Here is a 19,175-nt window from a genome sequence, read left to right as displayed (position 1 = left end):
TGGAAGAAGTTCGATTCCTCGGTCACATAGTGAACAAAGAAGGTATTCAAGTGGATCCGGAAAAGATTGAAACCGTTGAAAAGTGGGAAGCCCTGAAAACTACGAAGCATATACGCCAATTTTTAGGACTGGATGGTTACTACAGAAGGTTCATCCAAGATTTTTTCAAAATAGCAAAACCTTTGACTGCATTAATGCATAAAGGGAAGAAATTTGAATGGAAGGATGAGCAGGAGAAAGCTTTTCAATTGTTGAAGAAAAAGTTAACTACGACACCTATATTGTCATTACCTGAAGGGAATGATGATTTTGTGATATATTGTGATGCCTCAAAGCAAGGTCTCGGTTGTGTATTAATGCAACGAACGAAGGTAATTGCTTATGCGTCTAGACAATTGAAGATTCACGAGTAGAATTATACGACGCATGATTTGGAATTAGGCGCGGTTGTTTTTGCATTAAAGACTTGGAGGCACTACTTATATGGGGTCAAAAGTATTATATATACCGATCACAAAAGTCTCCAACACATATTTAATCAGAAACAACTAAATATGAGACAGCGTAGGTGGATTGAGTTATTAAATGATTACGATTTCGAGATTCACAATAACCTTACTACTCAGGTGATTATTAAGAGCTTCCGCTGTTGCATGCTAATTTATGGACAAGAGTTGGAGTCAGCATGCTTGTATAATATTGTTTAAAAACTGCATTCGAAGACTTAAATTGATGTGTAATATTATTGTAAACCATTATGTAATAATCATGTGAAAACGCTATATTTTAGATTATCATTATTTGATAATCGTCGTAATATTTTTAAACCTTTATCGATAAAATAAAGGTTATGGTTTGTTTTAAAATCGAATGCAGTCTTTGAAAAACGTCTCATATAGAGGTCAAAACCTCGCAACGAAATCAATTAATATGGAACATTTATAAATCGATATGAACGGGACATTTCAACAGTCGTTGAGAATATATATATATATATATATATATATATATATATATATATATATATATATATATATATATATATATATATATATATATATATGTATATTTTCTTCATATGTAATATAGATTTAATGAGTTAAAATAAAATGAAACTCGTATGGTTGGAACTAGAATTAAATAATGCCTGAAACTTTAGGAATTAAGTAGTCTTTGCCGAGTAATTCTTTAACGTAAATAAAATTTTGAATCAATACTTCGTTATTTGTCGATGAATGAGGTTGGTGTTCGTATAATTCTTGTGAACTTAACAAAACACGAATGATGATTTCTATAAAGTTCCGAGTGTATCGAAAATGAAAGTGTAAAATCAAACAAGTACTCGAATAATACACTTGGTTTATTATAAAATGGAATCTATTGAGTTAAAGCTGAGATTATAGTTAACATTTGTTAAGTTATTAACGAAGGATGTACATCATAGCATATTAGTAACATGAATTAACCGAGTAGTACCTATCAGTTAAGATTCACACGTAATAGCTTAGTACGAAAAGATTTATTATGGTTTCAAAATTTATATATATATATAAGATATACATATAAATTATTCTGAGGGAATGAGTTAATACTTCATAACTCATTGATACAATATGCTCGTTGTTGATTTGTGATGTTGTCTGTGATTATAGAACTGGCAGAACTTGTGATGTTGTAGGTGCTGTTGATGCTGGTGATAATGATGGTACTGCTGGTGCTGGTGATGCTGAAAGTACTACTGGTGCTGCTTGTGTAACAATTCTATTACGCACCATTCCTGTCAGGGTTTCTATTCTCCCCTCTATCTTCTCTATCCATCTACTCATCTTGATTTACGATTTTGATTAGAATAAGTAATCTCTAAAATCTTTAGAAACTACATATTCTCTGCCGAATATTTCTTCAATGAAGTTATGAGTCAATACTTCATTGTTTGTTGTTGTTGGTACTCCTTGGTATCTATGGTGCTTATGACGTTGATGCTCGTGGGACAATTTATGATGTGGATATTGTGGTTAGTGGTGGTAATGGTACCGTTGATGTTGATGATGGTGGTATCGTTGATGCCAGTGATGCTACTGGTGCTTGTGGTATTGAGGCTTGCGATGTGGATTTTGTTGGTGGTACTGGTGTTGTTGATGGTGCTTGTAATCTTTGCACCATATTCTCCAAAGTCACTACTCGAGCGCGAAGCTCGTTGACTTCTTCTATTACACCGGGGTGATTGTCGGTTCGAACGAGCGAATGAATAAGATTTAGAATTTGAGATAGTATATAATCGTGATGAGATACTCTGGAAATGAGAGAGAAAATGGTGTTTCGAACAGGTTCGACGGTAAGTGCTTCAGGTTCTTCGCAAAGAGGGAAATGTGGTGGATGGAAGGGATCGCCTTCTTCTTGTCTCCAATGATTAAGTAGGCTACGAACCCATCCCCAATTCATCCAGAATAGATGATGGCTAATTGGTTGATCCATTCCGGTCACACTTTCGGAGCTCGAGTGGAACTCCATATCGGAATCCGAGGAACTTGAACTAGTGGCGAGTTCCATTTCGTACGATTGAATAAAGGATTTTTCGATATGAAATGATTTCCGGCTATTGGATGATATTCTAATTACATAGAATATCTATATATATATATATATATATATATATATATATATATATATATATATATATATATATATATATATATATATATATATATATATATATATATAGAACAAAAGATTTCGTAGATTACGGAGGAATTTACGGAATATGTCAGGCAAAGTTTACAGTAACAGATACGCTAAGATATGAATTAGCAGATACGTTAAGATATGAATTTTGTCTATACACTATTTATGCAATCAATGCAGTAAGATGTGTCTAGACTAAGAATAAAAAGCATGTAATTTTCGACAAGAAATGATAAGCAAAACTTTATGCAGACACGGTCGAAGTCCAGACTCACTAATGCATCTTAATAACTATACGTTAGACACACTAATGCAAGACCTGGTTCGCTAAGACTACCACTCTGATACCACATGAAGCGACCCGTCCTAATCCATAAGGACGAATACAATAACATATGATTACATCACGAGGTATTTGACCTCTATATGATACATTTTACAAACATTGCATTCGTTTTTAAAAGACAAACTTTCATTTCATCAAAAGTTGACAGGCATGCATACCATTTCATAATATCCAAACTATAAATGACTTAATCTGTCATTTACTTTAATTATAATCTTTATTGAACTCAACAACTTGAATGCAACGTCTTTTGAAATATGCTATGAATGACTCCAAGTAATATCTTTAAAATGAGCTAATGCACAGCATAAGATTTCTTTCAAAATTGAGAATAAACATGCTTTCAAGTGTCAACTAAAAGGTTGGTGAGTTCATTAGTTTATCATAATCAATCATTTCCATAATTTTAATAGACCACAAGATTTCATTTTTCATGAATAACATTACACTCACAAGTGTATAAAAATCATTCGTATGATGAACACCTGGTAACCGACATTAACATAATGCATATAGAATATCTCCCACATACTCGCAAGTATGCTATATACCGGCAATCACAATCACCATTTAAATCGAAGTACTAAAGCAGTTCAAATTCTCTGACTGGGGCTGGTCAGTACCCGTAGATCTACCTTTAGGATTCGCGTCATTTAAGGGCCATTTCCCTAATTCTTAGGTTACCAAGTTAAGGGGCAATATTCGGTATAGTAATCCAACCATAGAATGTAGTTTTAAGTACTTGTGTCTATTTCGTTAAACATTTATAAAAGCAGTGCATGTAATCTCACGATACTGTATTTCGTAGCAATAATGCAAATGACGGCACTGAACAAGTGCAGGGTTGGCCTCGGATTCACGAACCTATATTAAGTATATATAATTATATGTTGGTCAATATCTGTCTACTAATTTAGGTCAAGTCGTAGTGTATCACAATCCTAATGCTCGAGACCGATATGCAAAAGTTAACAAAAATCATCTAATACAAAAATGACTTCCAAAATCTAGATATGTTAATTTATATCTTAATAGTCGTTTTATATATTTAAATATATTTATCAAATTTTATTAGTGTAAATAATACAAGTCATTTATTAATAAAAAAATTTACATTAAAATTTATATATGATAAAAATATACTTTTATATATCCCAAGTAATAAAATTTATACATTTCACTTAATATTATAAAAATATAGTGATATGTATTATTAATGTAATTATATTACGTGTGGTAAAAAATATCTTTGTATCACATATTTATTTAATAAAATAATATTGATAATAATAATAATGAGTAAAAGTTGTATTTTTTGTAATAATAATAATGATAATATTAATAAAGATAATGTTATTAAAAGTGTTTAATATAAATAAGAAGGGTAATAATAATGATGATATTAATAATACTAATAAAATTGATAATAACGATAATTTTAAATAAAATGGTAGTTTTAAATTCTATATTTTTAATAATACTATATTCTTAATAAAAATGATAATTCTTAATAATAATAGTAATTTTTAAATTTAATAGAATGATAGTTTTACTAAAAATGATAAATTTTAAATGATAATTGTTAGTGTCGATACTATAATATTAGTAAAAATAATAATATAATTTATCTTAATAATAATATTTACTATATATAATAATTATCATAATAAGAATAGTAATAATAATATTTTATAAAAATAATTCTATCAAAAATGATAATTTAATAATAATCCTAATACGATAATAATGATAATGTTTTATAATAAAAATGATATTTCTATTAGAAATGATAATTTTAATAAAAGTGATAATTTTTAATATTAATAATACTTTTAATAATAATAATAATAATAATAATAATAATAATAATAATAATAATAATAATAATAATAATAATAATAAAAAGAATAAAATGATAGTTTTTATAAAAATGTTACTTTTTAATAATAACGATAATTTCAGTAGTAATATCAATATTAATAATAATAATAATAATAATAATAATAATAATAATAATAATAATAATAATAATAATAATAATAATAATAATAATAATAATAATAATAATAATAATAATAATAATAATAATAACCTTAGTGATAATAACGATAATGATAATAATAATAATAATTTATAGATAATAATACTAATGATGATAATAATAACGACGATAGTAATAATAATAATAATAATAATAATAATAATAATAATAATAATAATAATAATAATAATAATAATAATAATAATACTAATAATAATAATAATACTAATAATAATACTAATAATAATAATAATAATAATAATAATAATAATAATAATAATAATAATAATAATAATAACAATATTAGAGTTAACGATAATTCATTTGACCATATCTTTAAATCCGTTCGTCGAAATCACACGACTTCTAAATGAAAAGTTAATAATTTTTCGACAGCTTTCCAACGACATGCATATCATATACCTTATCTCAGTAGCACATGTATTAAATTCATGATTTATTATAAACTATATAACGACGAAAATAAACATTCAAGCATGCATAATCATATATACTCGAGCACTAATCAGGGATACACTATCAATATATAAAAAATAAGATATGAATGCTCATATATCAATATTGAGATTCAATATTGCAGAAAAGTACGTAGATGCAACGGAGATAATAAATACTAGATTTGACTCACGAGCATACCCCCGAATAATACCCATAACCTCCATAGCTATAACCCATAATTTCCTTAGCTCTATCCCGCTCGTAAAACATGTTTTGTAAATACTTTGGCAGAACCTCGTCGTAGTATTTTATGTAAATACGAATATTAATAATACTAATGGTAATAATAATAATAATAATATAATAATAATAATAAAATTAATAATAATTATATATATGCTTGAGAGATCGAGAGAAATGAATGTGTGAAATGAATTCGTGCAAAATGGTCGAGCTTTATAGATGTGGCCTAAATTTGGATGCCATGCGATCGCATGGCTGTATAGGCTATTTCCCATGCGATCGCATGGGATACCTGTCCAGCACTTAATCGAGTTTTGATCTCTTCTGCCGACAGTTTTATTAATATTATATATAAATATAATTAATTTAAATAATTACATATATATATATTATATTATATTCTAGTGTATAGTTAAAATATAAAATTTGTTCCGATGATCTTCACGTTAGAAAACGGTTTAAGTCTTGGTTCCGGTTTTTCGAACGACGTTTCGTACGCTTAGAAAACTTGTACTTTACATTTCATGACTCGTACCCTTGTCAAAATATAGCCTTAAATCATTGATAAACTATATTACACAAAGTGTAAATTATAAATTTGAGTGTTTTGGTCATTTGCTTCTGTAAATTAACTTTTCATTATTTATTAAAATATATTTAATAATATATTTAATAATATATTTAAAATTTAAAATATTACTTAAATCAAAACGTTTTATAACTATATTAATATTACATTGTAAATATATATATATATATATATACATATATATATATATATATATATATATATATATATATATATATATATATATATATATATATATATATATATATATCTATCTTTATTTAGGAATATAATTTATATATATAATTGGAGTATTTATTTAGTTTTCAAAACCAGTTATATTTCAAAGTCCGTTTTATATAATTTAAACTCGTTTAAATAATAGAAGTTATTATATCAAATAATGTTTTTAATAATATGAAAACTAAATAATTAATTTACCAAGGGATACGAGGCAATCACTGTAAAGCATGCTTCTGAAAATTAAATGGGAATCTTCATTAACTTTTGACTAACTCTCATTAAGGACACTTTATTCAAATCATGAAAATTATTTCACCACTTATTCTGAATACTGTTAAAAATGAACGATTTCTCAAATCAACGTGGACTTCATAATAGAGACCCGTAATCATAACTCAATGTATCTGATAATTCAATCGTTTGATATTATTTTTTAATTCCATCGGTAAATACGATCATGTAAAGTATTATACCTAATACTTTGTTTACGTTTTCAATACACACACACACACACACACACACACACACACATATATATATATATATATATATATATATATATATATATATATATATATATATATATATATATATATATATACAATCAAATCCATTTGTATAATGGTTCGTGAATCGTCGGAATTTGGTCGAGGTTAAATGAATGTATGAACACAGTTTAAAATTCTTGAAATTTAACTTAACAAACTTTGCTTATCGTGTCAGAATAATATAAAGATAAAGTTTAAATTTGGTCGAAAATTTCTGGGTTGTCACAGCAGGTCCATAACAGCAAGTCTATAACACAAAGACAGCAAGTCTAACAGCGGAAGCAACATCATCTAAGCACCTGAGAAATACACGCTTAAAAGTCAACACGAATGTTGGTGAGCTATAGTTTGTAATCAGTAAAGTAATGTAGACCACGAGATTTCAGTGCTTCAATCTGCAGTTTAAATCAGTATGAAAAGTATATGCTTAACCGTGGGCACCCGGTAACTAGACTTAACGTATGTATATCACCCCCTAAAATTGCACTTGGCGATTGCGTTTGTCCTCGAAGTATTAAACACCCGTTGTCTGCTAGCGCGACTAGCCCGAGCGGGGTTGTCAAACCCTATGGATCCATATCTAAGATTCGCGTTCACGGTTAGGAAACCAATGATTAAATGTTACCGACCTAAGGGGAATCTTTGTGCCGTTTTGTAACCCACACATATATAAAGTTTAAGTACTCGTGTCTAGTATGTAAAACGTAAAAAGCACATGTATTCTCAGTCCCAAAAATAGTAAAAGTAGTAAAGAGATGCTATAACTCACAGTGAATAAGCAGTAAAAGTCGATATAAAACGTATGCAGGTAATAAGTCGGTCATAAAGGTTGTCAACCTAAGTCAAAGGTCACTAGGTCAGTATGTTGTCCCCAAAAGTTTAAAAGTGAATAAATTACGTTTAAGTGTCATCATCAACATCATCATCATTCATCAAAGCTAAGGTAAGTTTAACAAGAATATAGATCGAAACAAAAGGCTGACTTTGGACAGCTGTTACGACCTCTATACAAATCTAAAAGATGCGTAGTTAGTGTCCAAGGCTCTGTATGTGAGTCCTCTAACTGCTGACCAATTTTCAGAACCTAACTCGTCTTTGTTTGACTGTGGCGATGGTTTAAGTGCGAGTAGGTCAGAAATTTCAGCATAACGTTACAAAGGCGTAGCGACTTTCGGAAGGCTATAAATCCTAAACCGTATATCGGATTTAGGAGAGGCTGAAACAAAAAGTCATCTACTCGAAACGAATTATTTGAAAATCAACTTTCCAGAAGCCCAGAGAGTCTGATCAGACCCCGAAAAATAGCAAACAAGTGCTCCGGTGGGTTTCTTGGTGCTTGATGCTCATCACGGTTCTCATCCTTGATGCTTGTAGCTTCAGGTGTACAACTAATTGATGTGTTAGCATCACTTTGACCAAGATTCAACCATAAATACACAATATGTTAAGACCAAGTAAGAATACAACTCACTTAAGAGTTTTATAAGGATGATGAACCAAGGTTACATTATATTCTTAGTCTTAACACAAATACAAGTTCTATTTACAACTAAAGCGACAACCTTTCCTTCAATCAAACAAATATGAAAACCATCTTGATCAAATAAAGTAATGGAACCCTAAGCTAGAGAGCTTGGATCCTTTTCACACAAGTTATGAGATTACAAAGCTAGAAAGCTTGAATCTTTGGTGTTCTTGAAGATCTTGAAGCATAAATCTTAGATCTTCAAGTTACATGAAGATCATAAATACAAATTTTTATCTTTATAACAAAATAATGAGATCATAAGTTAGAAAACTTAGATCCAACAAAGTAAATGAAGATTCAAAGCTAGAAAGCTTGAATCTTGGTTGTTCTTGAAGATCCTTGAAGCATGAAGCTAGATCTTCAAGTTACATGAAGATTACAAACACAAGTTTGAATCTTTACAACAAAATAAAGAGATTAAAAGCTACAAGATTTAGATCTAATAAAATAAGTGAAGATTCAAAGCTATGAAGTTTGAATCTTCCATGTTCTTGAAGGATTCAAATCCAAGTTTGAATCTACAAGATATAACAAGATCTAAAAGCTAAAGAGCTAGACCCTTTGATGATGATGATGTCGTGAATGAGAAGGGAAGAAGAAGAAGAAGAAAGTTTAAAACTTACACTTTTTAGAGTGAGAAAGACTAGAGAGAGAATTAGAGAGTAAGTGTGTGTAAATTGTAAATGAGATCAAGTGTGAAATGGGATGAATAAGCTTGGTATTTATAGAAGGTGAGTGTGTGGGGAGGTGGTGGTGGTCGTGGGTTATGGGAGGGGACAAGGGGGACACCTTTTTGCTTTTTGGTTAATGGTTGTCTAAAGTTGGTGCTTATGTTAGGATCCCATGCAACATTAAGGATAATGGGAAGCAAATATGCTAGTGTGTTCCCTCTAATAAATGGGCATTTGTCTTACATATAATTGGGTCACTAGTCATTAATAATTGGGCTAATTAAATAGTCCACTAGCTAGAGTGGGGTGGGCTAAAGTCCAACAAGGTAGAAAGTCCAACAAGACTAACTAGTGTGCTCTAGTAAATTTTTAAGCGTAATTAAGAATCCAAAAACCCAAGTAATTGTTATTATAAAATAACAATTAGTATTTCGTAGTCATAATATTCCGATTACGACAAAAGTTAAACATGTACATAGTACGCAGTTTGTTCTAAACGTCAAGTGACACTAACGGTCATAAAGGCTTCCGGGGATCAAGTTAAGTAACCTACGTACTTAAAGGCACGTTTTCACATATAAATGAAAGTAATCCACATGTAGTAAGATCCCAGAGTATAATATAGCTCAGTACGCACAAATACACAGTTTCGTGAAAGCACAAAGCACAAAAGCAAGTCGAAAAAGTCGGGTCGTTACATTACCCACCTGTTAATAAAAATTTCGCCCCGAAATTTTAAGCTGAGGTAGATGGTAGAGTTGTGAAGAGGTGAGGATATTTCTATTTCATCTGATCCTCTCGCTCCCAAGTAAACTCAGGTCCTCGTTTTTCATTCCATCGGACTCGGACAATCGAAATCTTGTTGCATTTCAAGGTCTTGACCTCACGGTCCATAATTTCGACAGGTTCTTCCATGAAATGGAGTTTGTCGTCAATCTTAAACTCCTCGAAAGGTATGACGAGTTCTGATTCGGCAAGACATTTCTTCAGATTTGACACGTGGAAAGTGGGGTGAACTGCGCTCAATTGAGTCGGAAGATCCAAACGGTAAGCAACGTCCAACACGCTCCAAGACTTCAAAAGAACCAATATATCGCGGATTCAACTTCTCACGCTTTTCAAAACAGATTACACCTTTCCAAGGTGCGACTTTCAACATAACGCGGTCGCCGATTTGAAATTTGCGATCTCCATGTTTAAGGTTAGCATAGCTCTTTTGACGATCACGGGCCGTCTTGAGCCTCGCTTGAATTTGGACCATCTTCTCGGTTGTTTCATGGACGAGTTCAGGACCGGTGAGTTATTTTTCACCTACTTCGGCCCAACAGATAGGAGAACGACATTTACGGCTATACAATGCTTCAAAAGGTGCGACCTTAATGCTTGCGTGATAGCTGTTGTTGTAAGAGAATATAGCTAACGGCAAATGTCTCTCCCAAGCTTTCCCAAAATCAATAACACAAGCACGTAACATGTACTCCAGGGTTTGGATCGTGCGTTCGCTCTGTCCGTCGGTTTGCAGGTGATACGCTGTACTCATATCTAGATGTGTTCCCAAGGCTTCTTGTAAAGAACGCCAAAATCTAGAAGCGAAACGGGCGTCTCGGTCTGAAATAATCGATAAGGGTACAGCGTGACGAGATACAATCTCCTTTATGTATAACTACGCCAGTCTCTCCATCGTATCAGTTTCGTTCATGGCTAGGAAGTATGCAGATTTGGTAAGACGGTCAATGATAACCCAGATGGTATCATAACCGCCTACCGTCTTCGGTAGCTTCGTGATGAAGTCCATTGTTATTCCTTCCCACTTCCATTGCGGGATTTCGGGTTGTTGAAGTAACCCAGATGGGTTCTGATGTTCGGCTTTGATCTTGGAACAAGTTAAACACTTTCCAACATATGCTGGAACATCCCTTTTGAGGTTTGGCCACCAATATTGAACCTTGAGGTCGTGGTACCTCTTACCAGCTCCTGGATGGATTGAATACCTTGACTTGTGGGCTTCATCTAGAATAAGACTTCGTAAATCCCCATAACTAGGCACCCAAATTCTTCCGGCAAAGTATCGGAGTCCAGTATCCTTGACCTCAAATCGAGAAACGAGAATGTTCAAGTGCTCTTGAGATATATTCTCCTCCTTGAGAGCCTCATCTTGGGCTACGCGGATCTGGCTGTTGAGATTTGTCTGAATGGTGATGTTCAAGGCACAGACACTAAGAGGTACCGTTCTCTCCTTTCGGCTTAAGGCATCGGCTACAACATTTGCCTTGCCAGGGTGGTAACGAAGTTCACAATCATAGTAGTTCAACGTCTCGATCCATCAACGTTGTCTCATATTCAGTTGCTTCTGATCAAAGATGTGTTGGAGGCTTTTGTGGTCGGTGAAGATAGTGCTCTTGGTTCCATACAGATAGTGTCTCCATAGTTTTAGTGCGAAGACAACAGCTCCAAGCTCGAGATCGTGAGTAGTGTAGTTTCGCTCGTGAATCTTTAGTTGTCGGGAGGCGTAAACAATAACCTTCTTTCGTTGCATCAATACACACCCAAAACCTTGTCGGGAAGCATCACAATTGTCACGACCCGGAAAATTTCGACTAATTTTAAACCAAACTCTCGATACGATATTGTATTTTCAACACGATAAGCAAAGTCTGATAGGTTGTGTCCCAAAAACTTTGAACTATGTTTATATATTCATTTAACTTCGACTATTTCGACGATTCACGAACCTTTATTTGTGGATAGATATGTGTGTATGTATATATATATATATATATATATATATATATATATATATATAATTGAAATATTATATATTGTTCTTATTAAATGTAATTATGATACTATGATAATTATTATTTAAAACATATCTATATATTTAAATAAAGTATATTAATTATATATTTTGTGATTTCGGACCTAGATAGTGATCGTCAGTAACACTCGGTTGGCATCTCGTTAGTATTCATATAGATCTAATACGAGTTTATGAAAAGTTGGAATAAAAGTTAGTCTGTAAATTGATTATGAAGATTTTAGATTTGTTAAAAATATTTTTACCTTTTTAAGTTTAAATATTGGTACTCCTTACATGTAAATCGGAACAGAAAATAAATAATTTTTGAACCTTTTTGATCAGGTTTCAAACAGGTAATGAGTGAAATAATTTAATATGCTTAATCTAAAAATTTGGGATTTTTAGGAACACTTTTATACGACAACTGTTTAGCAACGGACACAATATAGCACTTGGTGCTAAAAGTGTCGGTAGAAAGAATACAAGAAGAAGGCTGCTTTGCTATTTCCTAACATACGTTTATTAAATTAAGTTAATTATTTTATGGTACTATATTCATCCACTTGATTTTTGTGGAACACAACACGTTAGACATATATACATTATGTATACATGTGAAATATGGAGACAAGCAGAAAACCCATATCTTTACTCCTCTCCACTACTATATCTCTATCAACTTCCAAACCCACCTTGCAACGCTCTTAACATTTTCTTCCACCGTAACATCCATGAATACCCACCTTCTATTTCTACTTCGAATTAGCAACCAACACCCTTGTTGTATGGGTTGTTTTCGAGCCATAGAAACACCACACCGATTATGGTGGCTAAATCATTGCTGCTACTATTTGATAATCAATCACCACCATGGTTCACCTCTTTCTGTTGCAACTAAGATCAAAATACCTATTAATCAAAATAGTTTCATTTTGTTCAAACAACATCTTTAACAAACATATACACATAAGAGATACTTATTATATTGAACTAGATACCATAGCCGCCACCATGTTATTCGATCACCATCACTTTCGTTTTCAAGTCACCTTCGAAACAAACCACCAATAAAACCGCCACCTTCTCACACCACCACAACCATCAACATCATCTATCTATAACTGTTTATTACAAGAACCACCGTCACACGATCACCACTAACTCCATAACATCTCCTTCATCAACACCTCCATTACCCTCACCACCACTTAAACCCGTCACTATGATAATTGACCAAACCACCACACATCAACCCTCACCTCATCACCATTCTTTTTCTCTCTCTCATACACTCTCTCTCTATATTTTTTTTGTGTTTCCTGCTGCAACCGTAACCCAAAAACCGAACACCTCTTGTTTGAAGTTGTTCCTTCTTCGTGATAAAGAACAACCACTACAGCTATTTGGTTGATGCTACTACTGCAGCAATAGTTTCTGTTTAAAAACCGCGATAAACTGTCACCGTCACCATGATAGATTACCACCACTACCAAGAACTACCCTACTGCTATTTTTACATCACCACCGCCACTGCTGTGCTGCTGTAAACCACCACCTGCACCCCACTGTGACTGCTACTGCTGCTACAGTCATCAAGACCATCAACAAACGTCACCTTTTTATCGCATTTGTTACTATGTTTTCATTTCGGTTTCCAAATAGTAGCAGACGAATTGATGATACAATAATGATAATAAACGATGGTAATGATGAAGAAGTCGGAGAACATTGGTTTTTGGACAGATTGTTTTTTTTTTATTATCAATAACTGGAAAGGAGATAATATTATAATAGCATGATACCTAATAAAGTTGTGAGCCATGTGATCGATAATGACAGAGAATAACTGTATATATATATAAAAAAAATTTTCCACCGTCGTTTAAAAAAAAACAAATTGATGTTAGATTGAGCTGTGATGGACTTATAATAGAACTTGGGCCGAAGTTAAATATGGCCGATATAATGAAGTTGGGCCGGATGTTGGGCTGCGTTCTTATTCTTGTTGGGTTAAAACAGATAGTATACGAGTTATATATTTATGAGATGAGTGTATATCAGAAAAGTTGAAGTGGTGGAATGGTTTAGAAGGTTGTTGGGGTTTTGAGAGGTCGCGGGTTTGAGTTCCGTCTCGGGCAGTTTATATCTTTTTAATGCTTCTAAGCTTTATGAATTCAAGGCCTTTAGTTTGAGGTAGTCTACTTTTATTATTATTATTATTATTATTATTATTATTATTATTATTATTATTATTATTATTATTATTATTATTATTATTATTATTATTATTATTAAGTACTATACTATATTACACTACACAAATTTTTATAAAATATTACTATCTACCATTTTATATATAAATTTACATATAGTATAAATATATATATTTCCACATAATCATAGATAAATATTAATTTTGATGCATTATAATATTTTAAACATATATAAAATTTATAATAAATGATACATATATATATATATATATATATATATATATATATATATATATATATATATATATATATATATTCTAATTAAAATATTTTAATAAGAATTGGATATATATAAATATTAGGTATAATAATAATAATTGTTTACTATTATTATATGTGTTAATATTATTTGTTATATAATAATTGATTTAGGTTCGTGAATCCGAGGCATACCCTACACTTGTTAAATGTCGTCATATGTATTTTTACTACAAAATACAGTATGGTGAGTTTCATTTGCTCCCTTTTTAATTGCTTTTGCAATATATATTTTTGAGCTGAGAATACATGTGCTGCTTTTATAAATATTTACGAAATAGACACAAGTACTTAAAAATACATTCTACGTTGAGTTGTACCACTGGCATATTTTCCTGTAGCTTGGTAACTACTTTTTACGTGAGTATTGTAAACGCGAATCCTGTTGATAGATCTATCGGGCCTGATAACCCTAACCGGACTGGACGACCAGTATTCAACGATTGCACAGTACTTCGTTTTGGTGACTACACTTGGTACGGTGTAGTGAGATTTCATAATAAAGGGAATATGCGACGTTGATTAAATGTTAAGTATGGTTACCAAGTGCTCAACCACTTAGAATGCTTTACATGCACTTGCGAGTGTATTATGTTTATGATTATGAAATCTTGTGGTCTATTAAGATATTGAAATGATTGTTATGATAAACCTATGAACTCACCAACCTTTTGGTTGACACTTTTAAGCATGTTTATTCTCAGGTACGAATTAAGTCTTCCGCTGTGCATTAGCTCATTTTAAGGACATTACTTGGAGTCGATCATCGCAATGGGACCAAATATTGATGACTTCGTCTATGTGGATAAGGATGAGTCACTACAGCAATACACAACGAAGTCATCACTGTCTTCAGGAAGGGACAGAATAGGTGCGGTGGCTAACTTCTACTTCAGGGTTTGGAATGCTGACTCTTGCTCGGTTTCCTAAACGAACTTCTTCCCCTTATGAGTTAATGCAGTCAAAGGATGCGCAATCAGAGAGAAACCTTCAATGAACCTTCGGTAATAACCAGCGAGGCCTAAGAATTAGCGGATATGAGTCGGAGTAGTGGGGGTTTCCCACTTGCTGATAGCTTCGATCTTTGCGGGAACGACTTTGATACCCTGATCGCTCACGATATGACCGAGAAATTGAACTTCCTTCAACCAAAATTCGCACTTAGAGAATTTGGCATAAAGTTGCTCTTGTCTCAAGAATTCTAGCACGAGTTGAAGATGTTACTCATGTTCTGTTTCACTTTTGGAATAGATGAGGATATCATCTATGAAGACGATAATGAACTTGTCCAGATATGGCTTGCATACACGATTCATGAGATCCATAAATACGACAAGTGCGTTGGTTAACCCAAATGGCATCACCAGAAACTCGTAATGACCATAACGAGTTCGGAATGCAGTCTTCAGCACATCGCTCTCCTTCACCCTCAACTGGTGATAACCTGATCGCAAATCAATCTTGGAGTAAACACTGGATCCTTGTAGCTGGTCGAAAAGATTGTCAATTCTAAGAAGAGGATACATATTCTTGATCGTCAACTTGTTCAGCTCTCAATAGTCGATACACATGCTGAAAGATCTGTCCTTCTTCTTCACGAACAAAACAGGTGCGCCCCAAGGCGATGAACTCGGTTGGATAAATCCACGGTCTAGCAATTCCTGCAGTTGACTCTGCAACTCTTGTAGTTCGGAAGGTGCAAGTCGATAGGGTGCGCGAGCTACGGGTGCAGCTCCTGGCACTAGGTTGATCTGAAACTCCACTGCTCTCAATGGCGGTAATCCAGGCAACTCTTCTGGAAAGACGTCAGGAAATCCGTTCACAATTCGTACATCATCCATGCTCTTCTCTTCAACTTCTAGCTTCTTCACATGTGCCAGAATAGCAAAACGACCCTTCTTCATAACCTTTTGTGCCTTCAAGCAACTAATAAGGTTCTACTTCGGAGTACATCTCTCTCCATAAACAATCAGTGGCTCTCCAGTCTTGCGTGGTATACGGAGAATCTTCTAACCACAGATAACTTCGGCTCTTACTTTGGACAACCAGTCCATACCGACTATCACATCAAAGCTTCCCAATTTAATGGGTATTAGATCAATTTCAAAATCCACTCCAGCTAGGTTTATAATACCTCCTCGGCTAATTTGGTCAACTTTCTCATGTTTTCCATTGTCTACCTCAACAAGCATACTCTCCTCCAAAGGAACTAACGACCAATCTATCTTAGAGAAAAAGTGTCTACATACATAACTCCTATCAGTACCAGTATCAAACAGAACAGAAGCTAATAGTTTATTGATAGTGAATGTACCTGTAACTAAGTCAGGATTCTCACGGGCATCTCTTGCATTCACGTTGAAGGCTCTTCCACATGCTGGCCCACCATCCTTCTTCTTGTTGAGACATTCATTCCTGAAGTGGCCCTGTTGTTCGCACTCATAGCACTTCCTTGGTCCATTTGGGTTCATCCTCACAGCTGGGGCGGTGCTTTTACAGTCTCTGCCGATGTGTCTCATCCTTTTGAACTTCTCACATACTACATTGCATTATCCAGTATGATGCTTGTAGCATCTCTTACACTGAGAAAGGGTACCTTTGTAGTTAGGGTTGGAGCTAGGATTCGGGTTCGGGTTCCTCCAGTCATTGTTCCCTTTGAAATTCTCATACCTCTTAGCTGGGTTCTGGTCAAAACCTTTTTCCTTGTTTCCGTCCCACTTACGTTTCCCATTACTAGCTCCCGATTCTGACTTCGCCTTCTCTGGCTCTTGGTTGGTAATTTGATTCATCAGGGTGTGCGCCATGCGCATAGCTTCCGGGACATTTACTGGTTTCAATGAAGTGACATTTCCTTGAATGTCCTTGGGGAGTCCCCACAGATACCTTTCCATCCACTTGTACTCCGGAGTAACCATTGTGGGGCACATCAGGGCTAACTCCAAGTACCTTCGGTTATAGCCATCAAGGTCAGTCCCTACAACTTTCAGTTCCCAAAACTACGCTTCCATCTTTTGAATTTCTGTTCTGGGGCAGTACTCCTCGATCATAGCCCTCTTAAACTCTTCCTATGGTGTAGCATAAGCTTCGTCAATTCTCTGAGCCTGGGCGAACGTATTTCACCAAGTCAAAGCGCCATCCGACAGAGTGCAGGATGCGAACTTAGTCTTATTCCCCTCGGAGCAGTTACTCACACAGAACACAGATTCCAACTTCTCAAACCATCTCATCAGCCCAACTGGCCCTTCTGTTCCACTGAAATTGTGGGTCTTGCAGCTCTGAAACTCCTTGTAAGTACACCCGTTCTGCACATCTGGGTTAGCTGGTGGAGCTGGAGCAGAGTTGGCATTTGCTATAGCCGTGGCTACTCAAGTAGCTATCATCTCCTCAATTTGAGCTGTGGTGGGGATTTCTATCGGGCCTCTTCCGTTAGCCATCGATCTTCCAAACAAAAGTTTCGACTTAAGTCAAAATCCCATAATCGGTAACGTCATAGAATAAGGCAAACAATACGAAAACAACACAATACACGATAACTAAGCATGGCAAACAGCAGCAGATAGCACCAAAGCCAACATGTAATAACTTAAAGTAAATACCGTACAACAATTAAGCAACAGTAATTCCATTCATAATAAGAAAGTTACATACAATGGCATGAGATTCGAACATTACATTAATGAAAAACAGGAAACTACAAACGGAATACATAAGGAAATCTAATACAATAGTCCTAGGGCGAAGGTGGGTAAATGATGTCCATCAGGTGGGACATCTGATCCTCGAGCTCAGTTACCCGAGCACGGAGGGCATACACTTCCCTCGTCAGTTCCTCGACGATGGGGGATGCTGGTGGGGCAGGTGGTGCAGATGGTGCAGATGGCGCCGGTGGGGTCCAGATGATGCAGATGTAGACGGCACAGTACGGGCGGTCTTACGCACGAATGGATCGGCAGGATACGGTACGACCCGCTTACGGGCTGTGACCCTAACCAACTGTCCATGTGTGACGACCCGGAAATTTCCGAACAAATTTAAACTTTATTCTTATATGTTTCTGACACTATAAGCAAAGCCTACAATATTGAAGTCACAAAATCTTTAAAACTATTTATATGGATTCAGTTAACCTTTGACTACTCCCGACGATTCACAAACAATTGTGTATAACAAATATGTAAGTATATATATATTAATATAAATATAAGTATATAAATAAAATATTTGGAATTAATAAAATACCTTTAGTCAATTAGAATTAAAAATGTAAAATAATAAATAGAATAATTAAGATACTGTTAAAAAGAATATATATATATATATATATATATATATATATATATATATATATATATATATATATATATATATATATATATATATATATGTATATATATATATATGTATATATATATATATATGTATATATATATATGTATATATATATAAATAGATATATATGATTACTATCAACAATTGTTATATTGTAATTAAATAATTAATAAATATTATCATGTA

Source organism: Rutidosis leptorrhynchoides, chromosome 6, assembly GCF_046630445.1.
Source record: "Rutidosis leptorrhynchoides isolate AG116_Rl617_1_P2 chromosome 6, CSIRO_AGI_Rlap_v1, whole genome shotgun sequence".
NCBI lineage: Eukaryota > Viridiplantae > Streptophyta > Magnoliopsida > Asterales > Asteraceae > Rutidosis > Rutidosis leptorrhynchoides.
The sequence above is the reverse complement of the archived record's forward strand: the minus strand, read 5'-3'. Positions refer to the sequence as shown.